The sequence below is a fragment of the Dendrobates tinctorius genome, unplaced genomic scaffold (assembly GCF_039654945.1).
Source record: "Dendrobates tinctorius isolate UK_male_01 unplaced genomic scaffold, ASM3965494v1 ptg000331l, whole genome shotgun sequence".
NCBI classification, from domain to species: Eukaryota; Metazoa; Chordata; class Amphibia; order Anura; family Dendrobatidae; genus Dendrobates; species Dendrobates tinctorius.
This window is the reverse complement of record NW_027361997.1, coordinates 3,359,110-3,382,087: the sequence shown is the minus strand read 5'-3', so window position 1 is coordinate 3,382,087 and position 22,978 is coordinate 3,359,110. Positions and strand designations below refer to the sequence as shown.

Sequence of the window (22,978 nt, the reverse complement as noted above, 5' to 3'; positions counted from 1 at the left end):
TGAGCTCTGCCATGCACCGAAACAGTGGTTCCCCCCCCACATATCAGGTATCGGCGTACTCAGAACAAATTGCACAATAACTTTTGTGTCCAATTTCTCCTGTTACCCTTGGTAAAATAAAAAAATTGAACCTGAAGTATTTTTTTTGTGGAAAAAAAGTTAAATGTTCATTTTTTTTTAAATATTCAAAAAATTCCTGTGATGCACCTGAAGGGTTAATAAACTTCTTGAATGTGGTTTTGAGCACCTTAAGGGGTGCAGTTTTTAGAATGTTGTCACTTTTGGGTATTTTCTATCATATAGACCAGGGGTCCCCAACCGCCGGTCCGCGGCCCAGCACCGGGCCGCTGCAGTGCCCTTGCCGGTCCGCGGACACAAGGGGAGCCTGGGGCGGTCAGTGGCGTAGCGGGGGCTGGGGCGGCGCGCAGCAATTCTTAAACTGCGTGTAGCGGCGGGCAGGGAGCGATCAAGCAGCTCCGCTGCCTGCAAGAGGGAATAGCAGGAGCGGAGCTGCAAGGACCCGTCCAGCTTCCTGCCCGCCGCCCGCGCTTCCTGTCTCTGACTGACACAGAGAGGAGCGCGCCGCTGCTGTGTCAGAGCGAGGAAGCGCGGGCGGTGCTGCGGACAGGTGAGAGGTGGTGTGTGTGTATATATAATGTGTGTGTGTGTGTGTGTGTGTGTGTGTATGTATGTATGTCTGTCTGTGTGTACATGTATGTGTGTATGTCTGTCTGTCTGTCTGTGTGTGTATATATAATGTGTGTGTGTATGTCTGTCTGTGTGTGTATATATAATGTGTGTGTGTGTATGTCTGTGTGTGTATATATAAAGTGTGTGTGTGTGTGTGTGTGTGTGTTTGTCTGTGTTTGTGTAGGTGGATCCTGGCCCTGGAGGAGACCATGATGGGGAGAGAAGGCTATGAGGGGGTAATGGGAGAAGGCCATGAGGGGGTGATGGGAGAAGGCCATGAGGGGGTAATGGGAGAAGGCCATGAGGGGGTAATGGGAGAAGGCCATGAGGGGGTAATGGGAGAAGGCCATGAGGGGGTAATGGGAGAAGGCCATGAGGGGGTAATGGGAGAAGGCCATGAGGGGGTAATGGGAGAAGGCCATGAGGGGGTAATGGGAGAAGGCCATGAGGGGGTAATGGGAGAAGGCCATGAGGGGGTAATGGGAGAAGGCCATGAGGGGGTAATGGGAGAAGGCCATGAGGGGGTAATGGGAGAAGGCCATGAGGGGGTAATGGGAGAAGGCCATGAGGGGGTAATGGGAGAAGGCCATGAGGGGGTAATGGGAGAAGGCCATGAGGGGGTAATGGGAGAAGGCCATGAGGGGGTAATGGGAGAAGGCCATGAGGGGGTAATGGGAGAAGGCCATGAGGGGGTAATGGGAGAAGGCCATGAGGGGGTAATGGGAGAAGGCCATGAGGGGGTAATGGGAGAAGGCCATGAGGGGGTAATGGGAGAAGGCCATGAGGGGGTAATGGGAGAAGGCCATGAGGGGGTAATGGGAGAAGGCCATGAGGGGGTAATGGGAGAAGGCCATGATGCCTGGGGTGATGGGAGAAGGCCATGAGGGGGTAATGGGAAAAGGCCATGATGGGAGTGATGGAGAGACGTCAGTGATGGGGTGAAGGCAATGATGGGGAGAAGGGAGTGATGGGGTGAAGGCAATGATGGAGAGACGGCAGTGATTGGGTGAAGGCAATGATGGGGAGAAGGGAGTGATGGGGTGAAGGCAATGATGGAGAGACGGCAGTGATTGGGTGAAGGGAGTGATGGGGAGAAGGGAGTGATGGGGTGATGGAGCAGGCAAGAATGGGGTGATGGAGCACTCATTCAAAACCTATGGTAAGTTGAGTCACATTATAAATGTTATTTAATTATAAGTATGCACTGCTAAACTACAACCGTGTCCACAGCCCCGCCCCCTTATGACCAAAGCCCCGCCCCTGCCACACGTCCATCCCCGCCCTGCCGGGCCATGGAAGAATGGTCTTGCTTGAAACCGGTCCCTGGTGCAAAAAAGGTTGGGGACCACTGATATAGACCCCTCAAAGTGGCTTCAAATGTGATGTGGTCCATAAAAATAAAATGGTGTTGCAAAAATGAGAAATCGCTGGTCAACTTTTAACCCTTATAACTTCCTAACAAAAAAAAAAATTTGGTTCCAAAATTGTGCTGATGTAAAGTAAACATGTGGGAAATGTTACTTATTAAGTTTTTTGTGTGCTGTGTCTCTGTGATTTAAGGGCATAAAAATTCAAAGTTGGAAAACTGCGAAATTTTCTAAATTTTCGCCAAATTTCTGTTTTTTTTCACAAATAAACGCAAGTTATTTGAATGAAATTTTACCACTAACAGGAAGTACAATATGTCACGAGAAAACAATGTCAGAATCACCGGGATCCATGGACGCGTGTCAGAGTTATTACCTCATAAAGGGACAGTGGTCAGAATTGTAAAAATTGGCCCGGGAGTTAACGTGCAAACCACCCTTGGTAGTGAACGGGTTAAAAAGAAAATAGAGCGATTTCCGTGGGAAGACAGCTTCATTGATGCAGGAGCTGAAATTTCAGTAATAGGATGCAATCTGCACCCACCCCCTGGGCCGCCTGATAATACCAGTCCAGCAGGCATTGAGGGTTCCTGTACTCAAGTTGTAGCAAGTCCTACTATGAACCTGAGATTTCATGGCACAGGGGTCTTTTATGCTCTTTTTAGGTAAAGCCACAGTTGGATTCCACCATTCTAGACATTGATGTCTTGGGACAATGTGGATTGTTGTTGATTTGCGTAGGACAAAGGAGCTAAGGATTGCTCTGTCCTTGTTCCTCTGGAGGAGAGAGAGTTTGAGTCACAAAACTTCAATAGAGCCTTTGAGTTTACCTGTTGGACAAAATGTTGATGACAATCTTGAAACTGTTGCTTTGAAAAAACATGTTGCCAGATTCAAAGAAAACTGAATATGGGCTAATGCTAACTTGGGTTAAAATCTGAGGTGACATGCTGCCCACCCTTTCAGTGCCAGTGCAGAATTCCTGACGGAGCAGTCCCTTTCATAAGGATTGCCATCAGAGAGTTAGAGAAATGAGGCGTCATTGTATGGGGTAGATCCCTTACATTATTTTTCCAGTGACGAAATGAAGGTGGTGGCTTCAGAAAGGTTGTGGAGCTCAGACTTGTGTATCTAGGGGCATCTGTCCCATAATTCATGTTGCAGCTGATGAGGGGTTGTAAAGTGGATTCATGGTTTGGTATTACAAACAGCTTTTTCTCTGTTCCCCTAACTCACCAGTCTGCACTCAGATTCGCTCTCATAATGAAAGATGTGCAGTATTTGTTCCCGAAGCTGACCATAGGATTCCATAGTTCTGTGTATTTCTATCAGGCATTGGCTCAAGTGCTAGAACCTTTGGGTATGGAGACAAAGTTGTTCAATATATTTGTTAATTCAAATGGTTGATTGTTGCTAGAGTATGTCAGGATCTGCATGAATCAGGTGTAAAGAGGACCTTTAACTAGTTCTAGCAAGTCGCAATGGCCACATCATGTTGAGGTGTATAGCCCAAAATTTAAAGGGAACCTGTCACCAGGTTTGGCCGATATTAGATACAGCCACTGCCTTTTTCGGCTGATATACAGCATTCTGGGAACGCTGCAGGCAGCAGGTGACATCTGCAAGTAAGTCTTAATATGGCTATTTAAAGGGAATCTGTCACCCTTTTTTTCGGCTTGCAGCTGCCAGCATAGACATCGGGGGATTATCTACAGCATTCTGTAATGCTGTAGATAAGCCTCCGATGTAACCTGAAAGATAAGAAAAACTAGTCAGATTATACTCACGGAGGTGGGCGGTCCGGTCCGATGGGTGTCGCTGTCCCGTCCAGCGCCTCCCTTCTTCTTGCGATGACGTCCTCTTCTCCCGTCCTGTAATGGCTCCGGCGCAGGCGCACTGCTCTGCCCTGTTGAGGGCAGAGCAGAATTCTGCAGTGCGCAGGCGCCGGACCTCTCCCAACGCCTGCGCACTGCAGGACTCTGCTCTGCCCTCAACAGGGCAGAGCAGTGCGCTTGCACCGCAGCCATTACAGGACGGGAGAAGAGGATGTCATCGCATGAAAAGGGAGGCGTCGGACCGGACCGCAACGCGGACCGGACCGCCCACCCCGGTGAGTATAATATAACGTGTTTTTCTTATCTTTCAGGTTACATCGGAGGCTTATCTACAGCACTACAGAATGCTGTAGATAAGGCCCCGATGTCTATGCCGGCAGCTGCAAGCCGAAAAAAAGGGTGACAGATTCCCTTTAAGTTTCCCTTTGCTGTACCATGTGACTTCAGCTTCTCCCTGGGGATTACCATATGTTTATACTATATTATGCAGGCTGCTGTTGCTTTTTCACCTCCTGCATTTGCCTATGTTCCCCTACATGTGCATCTAGTAGCATGCGTTTTTTTAGATTTTCTTTTTCATGTACGTTTTAATTTTCAATAATAAAAATCTTTTTAATGGGCATGTATACTTCACAGGTCCTCCTACTTTCTTTGTGTAGTTCTATATGTCAATGAGTTCAGCCCTTGAATACTGTTCATCGTGGGTTCTGTGTAGCTAATCCGTATGCAATGCGTTTTTAACATCCGCTGTATCATACTGTAATTCTCTGTCATTTAAAGCTAGTTTACAGACTAATAAAGCAATCTTATATATAGCTAATTGCCCTGTAAATATTTAGTGTCACAAGCCCCCTACATATAATAAACCAGCACTCTTTATTTCTTTCTTATGGCATTATAGAGTGTTTAGCATTTTTTAACCTATTAAATAAGTAATTAATTTAAAATGGCGTGGGATCCCCCTTTTTTTAATAACCAGCTAAGGGAAAGCAGACAGATGTGAGCTGGTGGTCTTATTCTGGGAATGAGCGAATATCCATGGAGCTTCCCAACTTATTAAAAACAGCTCACAGCTGTCTGCATAGCCCTTACTGGTTATTAAAAAGGTTTTCTAAAGAAAATGAAGTGGGGTCCCATTATTTTTGATAACCAGCAAATGCTAAGCAGGCATCTGGGGGCTGATATTAATAGGCAGGGGAGAGTCAAGAATATTGTCCCATTCCAAGACTAATAACCCCATCCCTCAGCCGCCCCAGAAATGACATATCCATTAGATTAGCCAATACTGGCATTTAGCATCGCCTCTTCCTGATTGCTCTGGTGCGGTGGTTAATAGTTTTAGGGTTGATGTCAGCTGTTAATGTCCGCTGACATCAAACCCAGGGGTTAGTAATGGAGATCTGTCTGTCAGACACCCCATTACAAACCTCACAGTGAAAACAAATAATCACACACACACACAGAAAAGAGTCATGTAATTGCAAAAAGCACTCGCTAACAATTACCCTTTTTAACTCATTTATAAATTTTAAAAAATCCACATGGGTACTCTGTAAAACCATAATATGGATGCCCCACGATGATCCCTGACTCGGCTAAATCCATATGATGTGGTGAGCGGTGACATCAGTAACGTGACCGCTCACCACGGCTGCCGGAACACACTGAAAGTAGCATGAGAACCATTGGCACTGTCATTAAGGTTACCGCGGGTAACAGCCAGTGGTTCTCACAGTAACCTCTGTGTGAGCTGCCAGCTGTGAACTCCAGTGAACTCCATAAGGTTACCACAGTTCACGGCTGGCTGGCTGACTCCCAAGCTGTTCTCTGCGGTTCACACAGAGGTTACCGTGAGACTTGCCAGCTGTGACCTGCGATAACCTTAATGGTGTAACTGCTTATCACTGCCATTGCCTCTCAAATTACTCTGTGTTCTGGTGGCTGTGATGAGCAGACATGTTACTGATTTCTTATTTGAAAAAGTCTGTCAGTTATGTGAGATTCCTGGGTCATCTTGCATGCATTGCTCTTTTGTGGTCTGGCCAAAGATTTTAAAAAATGTTCATATCAGGGGTCTGTGAAGGCCATTGTAAAACCTTGACCTTGCGCCTTTTGAGGTTGTCTATTGTGGATTTTAACAAGTGTTTAGAATCATTATCCATTTGTGTAAGCAATTCTCTTTTCAAAATCAGCTTTCTTAGAGATGGTGTTGTGTTTTCATCAACAATGTATTGAAATTTAATTGAATCCTTTCTTCTCTCTAACTGTGGAATGTTCCCCGTGCTATTGGCTGCAACACAACCCCAAAGCATGATTGATTCACCCTCATGCTTAATGGTTGGTGAAATGTTCTTTTCCTGAAATTCTGTACCCTTTTTCTCCACACATAGCTTTCATCATTGTGGTCAAACAGTTATATTTTAACGTCATCGGTCCCCAGGACTTGTTTCCAAAGTGCATCAGACTTGTTTAAATGTTCTTTTACATGCTTCTGATTCTGACTTTTATGGTGAGGATGCAGGAGAGATTTTCTTCTGATGACTTTTCCATGAAGGCCATATTTTTGCAGGTGACTCTGAACAGTAGAATAATGTTCCACAACTCCAGAGTGTGCTAAATCTTTCTGAAGGTCTTTTGCACTCAAGCGGGGATTTTGAAATACGTTAGCCTTACCACTGCAGATGGTAAAAAACAGGTGAAGTGACAAACACAGGATAGACAAAGAAAAAAAAGGAAGAAATACTCAACTACCAGTTCTATTGCTAAGCTCCAAAAGCAGCAGAGAATATGGCACCAGGAATCTGCACTCCAAACCCCTAGCTGGTCTGCAAAGAAGTAACTCTATTACACACGATCAGAAAATCAGCTGATGGTTAATGTGACTACTTAAAGGAAGGTGGGTATGGTTACCAACCAACATCAACTGACCAACCTAATAGAACAGCCAGCAAGAGACAAACATTAACTCTTCTGGACCAAAAGGAAAAAACAGCATTTAAATTTCAGCAGAACCAGAGGTACCATTAATCAGTGACAGTGATGGGACATATATTTTCAGTTTCAGGGCAAATCGGGGAAGAAGGTGCATGTATTTTCATAGCTGTAACACCTGCCTATAAGCCACTAATCAATAGTGTTCAGATCGCTGACAACCATAGTATGTTTGTGTGTCGCCCCTGAGGCTCAGTCGCCACAAAGGTACTGCACCTTCTCCTAAGGTGTGGTGCCCCACCATCCAGGTAAGTTGGAGGCTCCTGACCACGCTCCAACACTTGCACTCCACACAATAGAGTAGTTCAGCAAAACCACATTGCGGCTCCTTTCTTAGAGAGAAGCAGAGCACCTTTGGTGGTTCCCTGCTGGGAACACTAGACGTGCTGAGAGGTGGGTGGAGTTCAGAATATATATATATGAGCGGGATGGTTTAGGATTACAGGTCAGTCTGACAGGAGGTCAGTGAGAGAGGAAGCCACTCGGGAGGAGTGGGGATCCCTGGAAGAGGGATGGAGGAAGGAGTGCTGCAGCTGCCTCAGTGATCTGAGACAGCTTGGCACGGGAAAGGAAAGAAGGAGAAGGACATTGAACTGAAGCCTGAGCTTCCATAGAAGGGAAAAGACAAGTACGGAACGTAGGAGTAAAAGGGAACATAGAGGACGTGGGTTAGAGGAAGAACCCTGCCTAGAAGTTCTAAGGGCAAGGCCGGGGCCCGGTCCCCTAGGTTGTATGGACACTAATGGTTCTGCAGCAGACACCGGTGGAGTAGTAGGCTGTAAATGCACTACTCCCATCTAAGACTTGAGGGCACAACAGCAACATGGATAGAGAGCCGGGACTTAGGAGTAGAGAGTCCCCGAAGCAGGCTACAGCTGTCTGCCGTGCAAGTAAAGTTTATGGGAACATCTGTCAGGAGGAACTCCAGTGTAACACAGTACTAGGAGATCTTCACACTTAAGGCGCTATAGAGGAGACGTTCAGAAAAGGCACATAAGTTGGAGTGTGGAAGGGAGCATTCCATCTTGCCTGGAGGTTGACTGAGTCCCTGACCCTGAGGACACGGCACAGAAGCGGGCACTACAGACACTGAGTAAAGCTTTGGAACTACATGCCCTGGTGTCCTCCATTCCTTCCTGCGTCCGTTCGCCAGGCACTGCTACATCCCCTGCGCTGGACACTACACCATCTAAGTGTCTCCACATTTACACTGCCCTGAGACAACAGCTCTGCCTGTGGAGGGCTATACCATCCTTGCTGCACCACACCATATATCCCAGAGGATCTGTCTGCAGCATCGGCTTAAGACCTCCCTTGATGAACACCACAGGTAGCGTCACAAACTATTCATTTACTTTAATAACATTCACATCTTCCTATTACTTGGGCGCCCAGGGCCACGGTCCGGGTCACCGCCACCGTGACACATCCCACTGATACCGGCCTGGTACCGAGTTCCCCACAGCCCTGGGAGGGCGACCCATTTGGTCTGGGTAACGGTATAATCCCACTAAATATGGCATCAATATCAAACTTTTGCTATCATCAGGAGCGGAGATATTGCATAAGTTGGGAATTTCATAAAATCTTGAAGGGCTAAGAACATCCCACATGAGGTCATCACAGAAGGAGGGGTGTTATGAATGAGTCACCGTAGGAGGCAAAAACAGAAATGCTAGCTAAGTCCAGAAAACCAGAGAAGTTGGCAGCTATCGGATTGCAGACCCCTGAACCTATCAACACAACTAGCAGTAGCCGTGGGGGGTTCCTACGATGCCCTAGACCCCTCGATCACAGTCGGAGGACTATATAGCCTAAAGACAGAAAGGGAAATCTAAACTACCCCAGAGCAGACCCCAAAGCAAAAGGCAGCCCGCAACATATAATGACGGTGAAGCAAGAAGAAAGAACACTAACACAGACAGAAAGATAGACTGTGCAAAGACGGGGCCCAAGCTAACTAGATAGGAAAGGACAGGAAGGCTGCTGTCTGCAATCAGTGAAAAACCCTATGAAAATAAGAGCCAACAAACTGACAGTGAAAAAGGCCCTGAAGACGCTAGGCTTCAAAAAGGCTATGTCAGTACTCAGGAATATTCTGAAGACTGAGCAACCGGCAAAGGAGATTCAGCTCACCCCAGCAGGGAATGGCAGAATCCAGAAAAGCAAGGCAAACAAAACACAAATGCTAACAGGCAAAGCAGAAAACTTAGCTTTAGAGGAGCAGGAATCAGACTGGTGTCCTAGAAGTCCACAGAGAAATCACCCGCAGGGCAGAAGGGCGTCGGCAGCCTTATATCCAGTCCGTGACTCCACTCAGCCAGTCATCCTCATTAGGCTCAGGTGCCTGATAATCAGGCTCATTACCTTCCTTTACCAGAATAGGGAGTTCACCAGACCTCAGTGACGAAGGGGAAAATGAACTCACAACAGAGGGGTGTGGGTGTAACTCAGGTGCTGATAAAAGATCAAAACAAATTATGATCTGTGTTCCTGTAGGGAGATACATCGATATATATGTAAGGAGGTGGCGGAGACCCTCGGTTGCTCCCTCCTTCCTTATATTTCAGACATGTGTTCCCCCTGCGGTGCCCTAATTGTTGGCTATGTATTAATGTGTCATTGTTTTATAAATTTGTTTATATGTCTACTATGGTACTAATGGTTCCTGTTTACTGTGTGAATTTCCCTTTAATTCTGTGTCTTTGTAGTGTACTGTAGTATGTTAACTGTGCCTATGTGCAGATTAGGGACAGAAGTGGTTAACAAGAGGAGGCTGGACTAGCAGCCTCAAAGAAGCAGGAAGCTCCTGCTTCTGGAGCAGTGCCTGGGCTACATCCAGATGATGCTGTTCCAGTATGGAGAGCAACCATGTGCCAGAGGTAACCAACTATGACATAGGGGTGGGACTTGAACTGTCTTATCATGTGCAAGGGGCTGGGGTGCTCACTGACTGTGATCTAGTGGACTCGCCCATGACTACCACCCCGTGCCACCTTGTTACATATGGATGAATCCCATTCACTGAACGTCTTTCCAATCTAAGTGCTCTCTTTGGCTAAACTGATTCATTTCTGTGATTGGTGTAGTAAGTTCTCTTGCTAATCCCTTTTATTTTCTGTAATTGTATATGCTGTATTGTTTTGTCCCCTTTGTAAAACCTTTTGTATATTTTTTATAAACACTGCCTATCGTTTTGGATTAAAATTTTATAATTCTGTTCTTTTTGTTCTGTTACATGCACCCCTAAGGCATATGCTAGCAGAACCAGAAAAAGGTCTCCAGTTATCCTGTATAAAACACAACTGGTGGTGGCAGCGAGGGGTACTTGGGTTATCATGGAGCTAGCCATGACTGTACCGGAGGTATCTACACATATCCCAGGCGTCGGAATTGGAGGTGTATATACCATACACTCACTGTTAGTTCCCCAATAACTGGCCTATTACTGGAAACCGCTTGCGGCCTCCTCCGTTAATCGTTGGTGAATCGCTTAATTTTCAGGACCATAGGGGCAGCAGAGAGCTCTTTGCTCTAAAGATATCAGCAGGCTGAGATATAACCCCCTTGGCTGCGATCTTTGAGAGTGTCCAAGAAGTAATTTTGACCAGGGATGCCCAAACTTTTACGTGTCACTGTATGTACTGTATGAGTATTTTCATATATACAGACATGGCCAAAAGTATTGGTACGCTTGAAATTGTTCCAAAAAATGAAGTACGGTATTTCTCCTGAAAAATTAGTGCAATTACACATATTTTGTTATACACATGTTTTTCGCTTGTGTGCACTGAAACAGCTAGAAAAAAAACAACGAAAAAGGCAAATTGAACATAGTTTCACACCAAACTCCAAAAATGGGCCAGACGAAATTGTTGGCACCCTCAATTTAATATTTGGTTGTACACCCTTTGGAATAAATAAACTGTAATAGCTTCCTATAACCAAGAACAAGCTGCTTACACCTTTCAGCTGGAATTTTGGACCACTTCTTGAACAAACTGCTCCATATTGAAAAGGTGCCTTCACCCATCAGCACTTTAAGATCTCTCCACAGGTGTTCAATGGGATTTAGATCTGTACTCATTGCTGGCCACTTCAGAACTCTCCAGTGCTTTACTCCTGTCCATTTCTGGGTGAAATACTTCATTTTCCGCAACAACTTTAGGAGCTCCAATGCTTTCGGCCATGACTCTAAAAGAAGAAATATAATGTTGCACTATTATTTTCATTACATTTATATTTGGTAAAGGGACATTTTTACCATCTATTGAACTAATCTATAAAGTCACAGGAAATTCATTAGTCCACAAATACTGTGTCTCAGGTTTATGTCTGGGTTATTAATATGTGCACAGATTTATTCTTGTGCAATAAATTTCCTTTAAATTACCGTATATTTTTAGTTAATAATTTTTTTACATATTGATAGATGTTTACTGCCATTTACACAAGTATATTCCATTTATTGTGCTATTGAGTTTGTTTATCTAGCTTCCAAGTCTTAAGAAAATTCACATTGAGTGTTTTGTATCCTAACTGGAGAGCTGGGACATTAAGTTACCATTAATGTGTTAACCATTTGTGTTTCCATTTAGCAGATTAAGTAAGGAGGAGGAAGAAAGTCCTGGATTAGAAAGGAGAGGCATTAATGGCGGGGTTCCTGAAGATGTATGAGGTTGGACACTCAGGAACATTGAATTTTATACTGTTCATCTGATTATGGGTAATCTTCTATTCTTGTGCTTTCTTCACTAACCATCCGCTAGAATATACGGTATGTAGAGATATTGGTATTGTGTGGTTTTCTTATCATTACATCAACAGGCCAACATTCTGACCCATAATACCCTTGTGTGTATTGCCCTACAAGGGAAAATGTACATGAATGCAAATATATTGTTGCAGACCCTTCTTTGTGGTCATTGGCCATGGAAAATGGGCAGTAATAGGTCGGGTGTAACTGAATTTGACCACAATAAAACACGTATGATAGATACCGTGTTGAAGTGAAGATATAGATGATTGTACCTTCTCTGTCCTGATACCCATTCAAGGAAACATCTACCCCTTTTAAAACCCATTGATATAGGATTGGTCCATTAAAAATGATGAGCTTGGAAGCCAAAGTGATGGTTTAAGTACATCCACACACTTGAGGCGATTTCTAAAGTGCCACTTCACTGTGTAGACAAATATGCACTAAATTAATATGCCCCTAAAGTGTCACTAACTACTGTAGGTATTTAAAAAACCTGGTTGAGGAAAGGAAGAAACTACCTGCCTCCAGATAGTACAGTAACTTAAAGGACCTATGTTTTGGCAACTTAATAATGAGAAGTAACATCTAAGTTTTCATACTCCCATATACAGTGGGGGGAAAAGTATTTAGTCAGCCACCAATTGTGCAAGTTCTCCCACTTAAAATGATGAGAGAGGCCGGCAATTGACATCATAGGTAGACCACAACTATGAGACTCAAAATGAGAAAACAAATCCAGAAAATCACCTTATCGTATCTGGCAAGATTTATGTTTCAAATTATGGTGAAAAATAAGTATTTGGTCACCTAAAAACATGCAAGATTTCTGGCTCTCACAGACCCGTAACTTCTTTAAGAGGCTCCTCTGTCCTCCACTCATTACCTGTAGTAATGGCACCTGTTTGAACTTATCAGTATAAAAGACACCTGTCCACAACCTCAAACAGTCACACTCCAAACTCCACTATGGTGAAGACCAAAGAGCTGTCGAAGGACTCCAGAAACAAAATTGTAGCCCTGCACCAGGCTGGAAAGAGTGAATCTGCAGGAGGCAAGCAGCTTGGTGTGATGAAATCAACTGTGGGGGCAATAATAAGAAAATGGAAGACATACAAGACCACTGATAATCTCCCTCGATCTGGGTCTCCACACAAGATCTCACCAGTGGGGTCAAAATGATCACAAGACCGGTGAGCAAAAGTCCCAGAACCACATGGGGGGACCTAGTGAATGTCCTACATTTAGAACAAAGAATACAATGACACAATATGACAACATTATCATTTCCCCCAAACTACATTAACAATCATAAATCTCCATGTCCCTCTTGGCTAACCTCATTATTCACATCATGCTTTTAGCGTGCTGCTATCACTCTTCATATACTGACAACTCTTGATTCTGGTTTCTGTCTTAACTCAGTATATATACTGTTTACTACCATATAATACCACTTATTTCCTATTACAGTGCCCTGCAGCTGTTCCATTTAGTCTCCCTGGACTCCATCCATACTTGCTAATGGCACTGAGGTCATTTTAGACCTTTATTCTGGGGAGATCCTCAGCTATTTTAGCAAAGTTATTTGACTAGAGTTTGTCCAAGATGGCTGCTAGAGCCAACATGGCTGTTCGGTATATATTATGGCTGACCATTCTCTTACAAGTTCCCCTCTTGTACTCTATCCAGAGAAAAGCACCGAGGAAATAGATACATCTCCGGTGTGTGTTTGAATGTAAAAGGGTTGGGAAGGGTCAGGGTTAACTAATGCGGTGTCTGTTGTAAGGGCGCGCTTCAAACCTCTACAATGACAGGGGCAAAATCATTATCAACATCTTTTAACCCCTTCATGACCAAGCCTATTTTGACCATAATGACCAGGCCATTTTTTGCAATTCTGACAAGTGTCCCTTTATGAGGTAATTACTCTGGAACTTCAACGGATCGTAGCGATTCTGAGATTGTTTTTCGTGACATACTGGGCTTCATGTCAGTAGTAAATTTAGGTCACATGGGCAACAGGATAAAATGGATCCTAAAATTTGTTGGGCAATTTCTCCTGAGTACACCGATACCTCATATGTGGTCATAAACCACTGTTTGGGCGCACGGCAGGGTCCGGAAGGGAAGGAGCGTTATTTGACTTTTTGAATGAAAAATTAGCTCCAATCGTTATCGGACACCATGTCACATTTGGAGAGCCCCTGTGTGCCTAAACAGTGAAAAACCCTCACAAGTGACACCATTTTGGAAACTAGACCCCTTATGGAACTTATTTAGATGTGTAGTGAGCACTTTGAACCCCCAAGTGCTTCACAAAAGTATATAACGCAGAGCAGTGAAAATAAAAAATCATTTTTTTTCCTCAAAAATGATTTTTTAGCACGCTATTTTTTATTTTCACATGACTAACAGGAGAAATTGGACCACAAAAATTGTCCAGGTTGTCCTGAGTACGCTGGTACCCCATATGTGGGGGGGAACCACTGTTTGGGCGCATGGCAGGGTTCAGAAGGGAAGGAGCGCCATTTGACTTTTTGAAATGAAAATTGGCTCTAATCGTTAGCGGACACCATGTCGTGTTTGGAGAGCCCCTGTGTGCCTAAACTTTGGTGCTCCCCCACAAATGACCCCATTTTGCAAACTAGACCCCCTAAGGAACTTATCTAGATGCATAGTGAGCACTTTGAACCCCCAGGTGCTTCACAGAAGTTTATAACGCAGAGCTGTGAAATTTAAAAAAAATTTTTTTTCCTCAAAAAATTTTTCAGTGCGCAATTTTTTATTTTCACAAGGGTAACAGGAGAAACTGGACCCAAAAGTTGTTGTCCAGTCTGTTCTGAGTACGCTGGTACCCCATATGTGAGGGGGGAGACCGCTGTTTGGGAACACGTCGGGGCTCGGAAGGGAAGTAGTGACATTTTGAAATGCTGACTTTGATGGAATGGTCTGCGGGCGTCATGTTACATTTGCAGAGCCTGATGTGCCTATACTGTGGAAACCTCCCACAAGTGACCCCATTTTGGAAACTAAACCCCCCAAGAAACTTATCTAGATGTGTGGTGAGCACCTTGAACCCCCAAGTGCTTCACAGAAGTTTATAACGCAGGGCCGTGAAAATAAAAAATCATTCTTTTTCCTCCAAAAAAATGATTTTTAGCCAGCAATTTTTTTTTCACAAGCGTAACAGGATAAATTGGACCCCAAAAGTTGTTGTCCAGCTTGTCCTGAGTACGCTGGTACCCCATATGTGGGGGGGACCACTGTTTGGGCACATGTCGGGGCTCGGAAGGGAAGTAGTGACGTTTTGAAATGCAGACTTTGATGGAGTGGTCTGCGGTCGTCATTACGTTTGCAGAGCCCCTGATGTGCCTAAACAGTAGAAACCCCCCACAAGTGACACCATTTTGGAAACTAGACCTTCCAAGGAACTTATCTAGATGTATGGTGAGCACTTTGAACCCCCAAGTGCTTCACAGAAGTTTATAACGCAGAGATGTGAAAATAAAAAAATCATTTTTTTCCACAAAAATAATTTTTTAGCCCCCAATTTTTATTTTCCCAAGGGTAACAGGAGAAATTAGACCCCCAAAGTTGTTGTGCAACTTTTCCTGAGTATGCTGATACCCCATATGTTGGGGTAGATGGCTGTTTGGGCACACGTCGGGGCTTGGAAGGGAGGGAGCAGCGTTTGACTTTTTGAACGCAAAATTGGCTGGAATCAATAGTGGCACCATGTCACATTTGGAGACCCCCTGATGTGCCTAAACAGTGGAAACCCCTCAATTCTAACTCCAACCCTAACCCCAACACACCCCTAACCACAAGCATAACCCTAATGCCAACCCTAACCCCAACACATCCCTAACTCTAATCTTAACCCTAATTCCAACCCTAATTCCACTCTAACCCTAACCCTAATTCCAAACCTAACCCTAATGGAAAAATAAAAATATTTTCTTTATTTTATTAGTTGTGCCTACCTATGGGGGTGATAAACGGGGGTTTATTTACTTTTTATTTTATTTTGATCACTGCAAGAGTGATCAAAATGAATGACTGAATCTGCAGCCAGCGAGTGCACTGCGCATGCGCCCGCCATTTTCCAAGATGGCGGCACCCATGAAGCAGAGGACGGCGGGACATCGGGAGCCGGAGCGGGACATCGGAGGTACTGGGGGGGTGGGGGGAGCGGAGAGAAGGGGGAGGGGAGCAGATGATGACGGCGGCGGCACATTGCCGTCGTCAGTCGGTATCGAGGGCCGATCAGCCCCTTGAGTCGTGGGGGGGTCAGATCTGGGTCTCCAGCCATGTCCGATGCTACTGCAGCATCGGCCATGGCTGGATTGTAATATTTCATCAATTTTCATTGATGAAATATTACTATCGCTCTGATTGGCTGTTTCACTTTTAACAGCCAATCAGAGCGATCGTAGCCACGTGGGGGAGAAACCACGCCCCCTTTGAAGTACAAAGCCCCCTGTATCTGCAGGTCGGGTGACCTTTCATTGCCCCTGGTCACCCGACCCGCAGGGGGGCTTTGAAGTCATGATGCCACATAGGCGTCACTGGTCATAATGGCACAGGTTTTCATGATGCCTATGTGGCGTCATTGGTCGTTAAGGGGTTAATAAATCATACAGTGGTTTAGCCAGATGACCAACATCTTCAATAAATTCTCTGGAAAAATTAATAAGACCCAAGAATTTTCTGAGCACTGTAATATTAGTTGGTATGGGGACAGCTTGAATAGCTTTAAAGGGAATCTGTCACCTACCCTTTGGCGGGCGATGAAAACGAGGTTGGTCCGGTCCGATGGGTGGTGTTCCCGATGTGTGCCGCCTCCCCATCTTCGCCCGCCGTCCGCAGGTTATTGCTGAATTGGAGTAGGTGTACGCCATTTTTTGCACGTGCGCTAAGCATTCATAGCTAGCGCACGCGCTGTATCCTTTGCCCAACTGCAGGCAAAGCCGAAAAGCTGGACTGCGCATGCGCCGGTTAACTAAGCCCCGGAAGTATTTTGCTGTGTTCCGGGGCTTAGTTCACCGGCGCATGCGCAGTCCGGCTTTTCGGCTTTGCCCGCAGTTGGGCAAAGCATACTGCGTGTGCGCTAGCTATGAATGCTTAGTGCACGCGCAAAAAATGGTGTACACCTACTCCAATTCAGCAATAACCTGCGGACGGCGGGCAAGGATGGGGAGGCAGCACACATCGCCCATCGGACCGGACCGACCTCGTTTTCATCGCCCGCCAAAGGGTAGGTGACAGATTCCCTTTAACCTTGTCATGCATGGGTTTCTTTCGTTCTGCTGAGACAGACACACCCAGAAATTTAACCTCTGATTTCATCAATTGTACTTTATCTAGACTCATTTTGGGTTCTGCATCTTGAAAAGCCTGACAAACATGTCCAAGGGTCTCTTTGTGTTCACAATCATCGACAGTTTGAATGAATAAATCAACAACATATTGTAGGACTTTGTCTCCCTAGCCAAGGGGTTCTAACACTTGAGCCAATGCCTGATGGAAATATACAGGAGAACTGTGAAATCCCATGGGCAGCCGCGTGAACAAGTATTGCACAAAAGTGAATGCAATGCGGAGGGCAGATTCAGGTGTTAGGGGTACTGAGAAAAAGCCATTTGCAACGTCCAAACAAGAAAACACTTTACAATCACTCCTCAGCTGCGACATAACTTCAGGGACAGAAGCAACAAGGTGAGCTGCTGAGGGAGTGTACTTATTTACAAGTCTCAGGTCTACCACCGTTCGAAAACTGCCATCTTCCTTTTTTACAGGTAAAATGGAACTGCTACATGGAGAATTACCTTTCACGACAACGCCTTTTTTTAACCATTCACTGACCGCAACCCTTATGTAAGGGATTGCGTCCTCAGGAATACGGTACTGACGCTGGAAAGGTGGCAGTTTTTCACCATCAATTTTAACTTGAGTTTGCATTAACCCACAATCAGTTTTCTTTGAGATCCACAATTCAGGGAACCTTTACTTCAATTCATTTTTTAAAAGATCATTGTCAACAATTTCATTAGTACATGAGTCTAGACTGGCAACGGGTAATTTGTGACTCTCCTCTTCCTCCTCCAGAGGTACAATTACAGAACAAATAGTCATTTTTTTGTTCCGCCACAGGACTTTGCTACACAAATCAACAATTACCATTGCTCCCAAAACATAAATACCCAGAATAGTGGATCATAACTGTGGATTTACCCAAAAAGCGCATTGAAGACCCCTTTTCTTCAATCCCCCTGTGTCCTGAAATTTCAGGTTCACTGGACAACTTTTCACTGCTTGAATATAGGAGCCCTTAAATCCTACCAAAGTGGTGTAGGGAAGGTGACCTGACGGACGGACGGACTTGTCAGAATAGCGAAAGGAAGGTTTAGACAGGTGTCAGTTACTACAGTGGAGAAACAGCTGAGAAAGTGTAGTGGGCGTGCAGTACCTTGGCTTGACCATTAGGGGGCAGGGAGGAGTGTGAGCAGAGGACTTGACATCAGCTTAGGGCTTAGGAAACCGTTGGTCATGGGGGACGGAGTTACAGGGAACCAGGAATGATATAAATGCTGAGGTAAGGTTCCAGAAAGTTCCAGTCCCCAGGGGGAGCTCAAGTGACAGTCTGTGCACTCTGAGGAAAACCAAACCAGGGGGACTGAGGAGAGAGAACGTTAGGGGGGTGGTCCTGACAGGAAAGTACCGCAGAATAGACGAGGCACTGAGGTAAAGCATACCGTACTGAGAGTAACTACTGTTCAGTAAAAGAACTGTAGGTTTACGGGCCTAAGGCGGCCACAGTGACGGATCTGACAGGAGCGACGAAGAGTGAAGAAGGGGCGGTGTATACATACACGTCCCCAGTGTAAAGTACGGTGTGCGGGAAGCGGCTCTGGAAACGGAGGGCCGATAAGTAAAGTAGAGTAAAGTGAAGTGCATTGAAGTGCGGTGTACTGCGGAGGTCAGGTGGACGGCGAAGAGAATAAAACTTGGACCTGTTGTACCCAATATTTGCCTCCATCGTGACTGTTACATCTCTGCGCGGTAAGAGAGGGACCACCCCCCAGCTCGGCCCACCGACCCTACAGTGGTAGTCTCAGGCAGTCCAGGGGGGTGACTTCAATTTGTGTCCTGTTACTGAAACTGAGGCTCCTGTATCGATGAGGATGTCTTCCCACGGCAGTCCCTCTATTCTCCCTTTGACGTAAGGTCGTCCGTCCTTGCCCATGGAAAGGAGGGAAAGGGGAACAGGGGGAGAACCCCAGCAATCGTTTCCTGTGGTGGAAAGCTCAAAAAAATCTGTCATCCTCATCTGGACACGGCTTCCGCCCAACAGCTCCCACCTCTGCTCCAAAGAGATCCTCAGTAAGATTCCGATCCTCCCGCAACTCCCTGATGAAAGGAGCGCAGGAACGAGGAGGAGTGACCCCTCCCTGAGTAGCATGGATCTCTAGGCATGAATGATTGGGAGCTACTGGGGAGGGAGCAGGAGCAGAAGGCTCCTGTGAGACTGGGTTAACCATTTGTAGACCGTTATACTGCTGATACTGCCTAGGGTCATTCACCACTGGATACGGAGGTCTAACTCCAGAAGGTGGTTTGGAGAACTCCCGGTGCTGCTGGGGGTTAAATGGCGCCCAGGGTTCAGTCCCTGACACAAGAACATCTAAAGTGCCCAAGCCACCCACAAAGTTAACACACAGGAGGACCCCTTGTGGGATTCTGAGGAGTTCTGCTGAATGGGACCTGCCCATTCTTGGCAGTTGTACTTATCCCCCAAGGAATTCCTGGTCTGTTTGAATCAACAGATGAAACCCCGAGGTGAAGGGTGCGCAAAAACATTCGACTGCAAAACTCGATTTAAAAACCCCTTCCAAGGGCACCTTTTTCACAAATTGTTCTATCATAGCAAATTTATCACCCTGATTCATAGTATCCAAGGTTTTATCAAACATAATTTTTTAACAAATTTAAGATGGACCAGGGACATTTGACCGAGGGCTGTTCTAGGGGTAGAAGCAGCATCAAACTTAAACTCCATCGTTTTGACAATGCAGCGACCCGCGTCAAACGCATCATGTTGTAATTTTATGCGGGCGCCGCATTGTCAAAATGACACATGCGGAGGCATCCGCATACAATCCGCACGACCTACATACCCAATGTTAAAGATAGGGTATGCAGGCCGCATGCAGAAGTATGCGGCTGTAGGCAGAGCTGACTGGAGGAGGTGCGGCCGGTGGCGGAGCTTCATGGAGGAAGTCCGCAGATGGCCGCAGATCCTTCATATGCAAATGTGAACCTAGTCTAAGCTGGAGCTGTAGGGACACTGTATCTTGTTTTCATATGTACTACTTCACCCCTTCTCCTAACTCTCTTCTCCAGTCTACAACTGTATTTACATCAGCACCGGTTTTCAAAGCTGCAGTGTCGATCTGTGACATAACTGCTTTCCGCTCCCCGCTCCTGCAGATCACCCCTCCTCTCTGTGCTACCCTGCTAGCTTCAGCATCTCATTCAGCTTTTCTAATCTCTCCCTATACGCTGCACCTCCCCAGGTGATCATGTTAACATATTGTCGTGTAGGCTGCCTCTCAATAGCCTGATGAAAAGCTACGACTAGCAACATTTTCTTGTCTAGTTCCCTGTTTTCTTCTGTGAACCAACGCATACAATTTAATTACGTGGTTTCAACATTAACCCCCTCCAGCTGGGTTGTGCTAGCATGCTTCTTTGCCTGCTTCCGTAACCACTTCATACTAGAAGCCTACAAGGACACATTTTCTCTGTCCTGGTATCAACAGTGCAGTTTAAGCAAAAGTTAGATACTCACACCTCTCTGGAGGACCCGCTGCCGGCTTGAGTCAACCAAAAGAGGTGTGGCTGCGTTTCCAGTCTCACTCGCTGCTTGCCAGGCATCTCCTCTCGCCTTTTAAAGCCTCTTGCTACCGGACACAAAAGTTCTCACGTAGAGGTTTCTTCTTGGTTGCACATATATTTTTATAGTCCCTATTTGTAGTTTTCTTATCAAAATCGGGCAGGCTTGGAACGCTTCACGAGAGGTTTTCCTCCATTAGGCTGGCTTACTTTGAGCGATTTAGCGCATGGCCATGCACAGTTTTTTTTTAATTTTTCACCCTACCAGCCTTAACCTCATCCACAAATTCTTCCAATGATTCTTCTGGAGGCTGCTCTTCGGAGCCTCTCCTCCTGGCTGGCTTGCTACTTGTAAGAAAAGTCCTTACTGAGAGCTGGGAGAGCCGAGAAGAATATGTAGACAATCCTTTTATCAAGCTGAGGCTGAAGTTTATTCTGTGATACGCAGCAGAACAGTTCATGGAAAGTCAGTTCAGACAAAGCATGCAGGCACATACAGGGGTCCAGACAGGCAAAGTAGAGCTGGGATATCTGGCGGTGGTCTGGCCATGGTGTGGCATAATGGCTTTGTTCTGGCCCCTAACAACAGTAACAGGGGCTTTTTATACATGATTTAGACAAAGAAAGCTGCACCTTGCAGCAAAGGGCGTATACATGATAACCTCATATTGCAGAGAGAAACATGCGTTTTAGAATAAAGAATACAATGACACAATATTAATTAACGTTTCCCCAAACTACATTAAAAATCATAAATCTCCATGTCCCTCTTAACCTCATTATTCACATCATGCTTTTAGCGTGCTGCTATAACTCTTCATACACTGACAGCTCTTGATTCTGGTTTATATCTTAACTCAATATATATACTATTCACTACCATATAATATCACTTATTTCCTATCACAGTGCCCTGCAGGTGTTCCAGTTAGTCTCCCTGGACTCCATCCATACTTACTAATGGCACGGAGGTCATTTTAGACCTTTATACTGGGGGGAGCCTCAGCTATTTTAGCAAAGTTAGTTGACTAGAGTTTGTCCAAGATGGCTGCTAGAGCCAACATGGCTGTTCGGTATATATTATGGCTGACCATTCTTTAACATCCCCCCTGCTTAAGCCCATCTGAAGTTTGCTAGAGAGCATTTTGGATTATCTAGAAATGATTGGCAGACTGTCATGTGGTTTGATGAAACCAAAGTGGAACTCTTTGGCAGAAACAAAACCCATCTTGTTTGGAGGAGACAGAATGCTGAGTTGCATCCTAAGAACACCATACCTACTGTAAAGCATGGGGGTGGCAAATTCATGCTTTGGGACTGTTTCTCTGCAAAAGGACCAGGACAACTGATCCATGTACATGAAAGAATGAATGGGGCCATGTATCGTGAGATTTTGAGTGCAAACCTCCCATCAGCAAGAGCATTAAAGATGAAATGTGGATGGGTCTTTCAGCATGATAATGATCGCAAGCACACCACCAGAGCAACGAAGGAGTGGCTTCGTAAGAAGCATATGAAGGTCCTGGAGTGGCCTAGCCAGTCTCCAGATCTCAACCCCATAGAAAACCTTTGGAGGGATTTGAAAGTCTGTTTTGCCCAGCGACAGGCCAAAAACATCACTGCTCTAGTGGTGATCTGCATGGAGGAATTTGCCAACATACCATCAACAGTGTGTGCCAACCTTATGAAGACTTACAGAAAACGTTTGACATCTGTCATTGCCAACAAAGGATATATAACAAAATATTGAGATGAACTTTTGTTAATGACCAAATACTTATTTACAACCATAATTTTAAAAATACATTTTGCAAAATCATACAAGGTGATTTTCTGGATTTGATTTCTCATTCTGAATCTTAGTAGTGATTTACCTATGATGTCAATTACAGGCCTCTCTCATCTTTTTTTAGTGGGAGAACTTGCACAATTGGTGGCTGACTATATCCTTTTTACCCCCACTGTATGTATCCAAAAGTCTACCTCAGCCCAGACTTTACTGTAGAAAGATCCAATTTTGAATTTCAGAAAATATGATCAGAACTCTGTGTAACAGCCAGCTTTCCTTTTGGTCAGACCATTCAACATGACCTATAAGTCTACCAGATTGCCCTCCTCCTGTCTTGCTATAGGAGGTGGGTTTTATAATATTAAAGATTTGGAAGTTCTGGAGCACTTTCAGGATACTTACAACTCGGAGCGGCAGAACAACCTGCTTAGCTCTCTACTGCCCATGCTAAGGAAAATATCTGAAAAGTAACATTATGATTTGTACATTTCTTGGTGAGATGAGATTGTGAAATTCTTCACTACTAAAAACTCCTGTCCTTCGCAGTTCTGCTAGACTCAAAATGACTGTCACACTTCTACCCAAGGCAAGATGGCGCATGGCGAGAAAGAAGGGGGAGGAAGATCTTCCACTAGGGATGCATACAAGG

The 22,978-nt window shown here is 45.2% G+C and overlaps 1 protein-coding gene across 6 annotated transcripts in view; it reads left to right on the top strand.

The window, feature by feature from the left end:
* Window positions 1–22,978, top strand: part of LOC141074241 (uncharacterized) — a 122,032-nt gene that overhangs the window by 15,122 nt on the left and 83,932 nt on the right. For 2 of the 6 annotated variants that reach the window (XM_073561847.1, XM_073561845.1), the window contains one exon: window positions 11,482–11,609. The gene's annotated coding sequence lies outside the window, so the exon portion shown is untranslated. Of the gene's footprint in view, window positions 1–11,481; window positions 11,661–22,978 lie in introns of all 6 variants that reach the window. The other 4 variants (XM_073561850.1, XM_073561848.1, XM_073561849.1 and 1 more) reach the window with 4 other exon arrangements.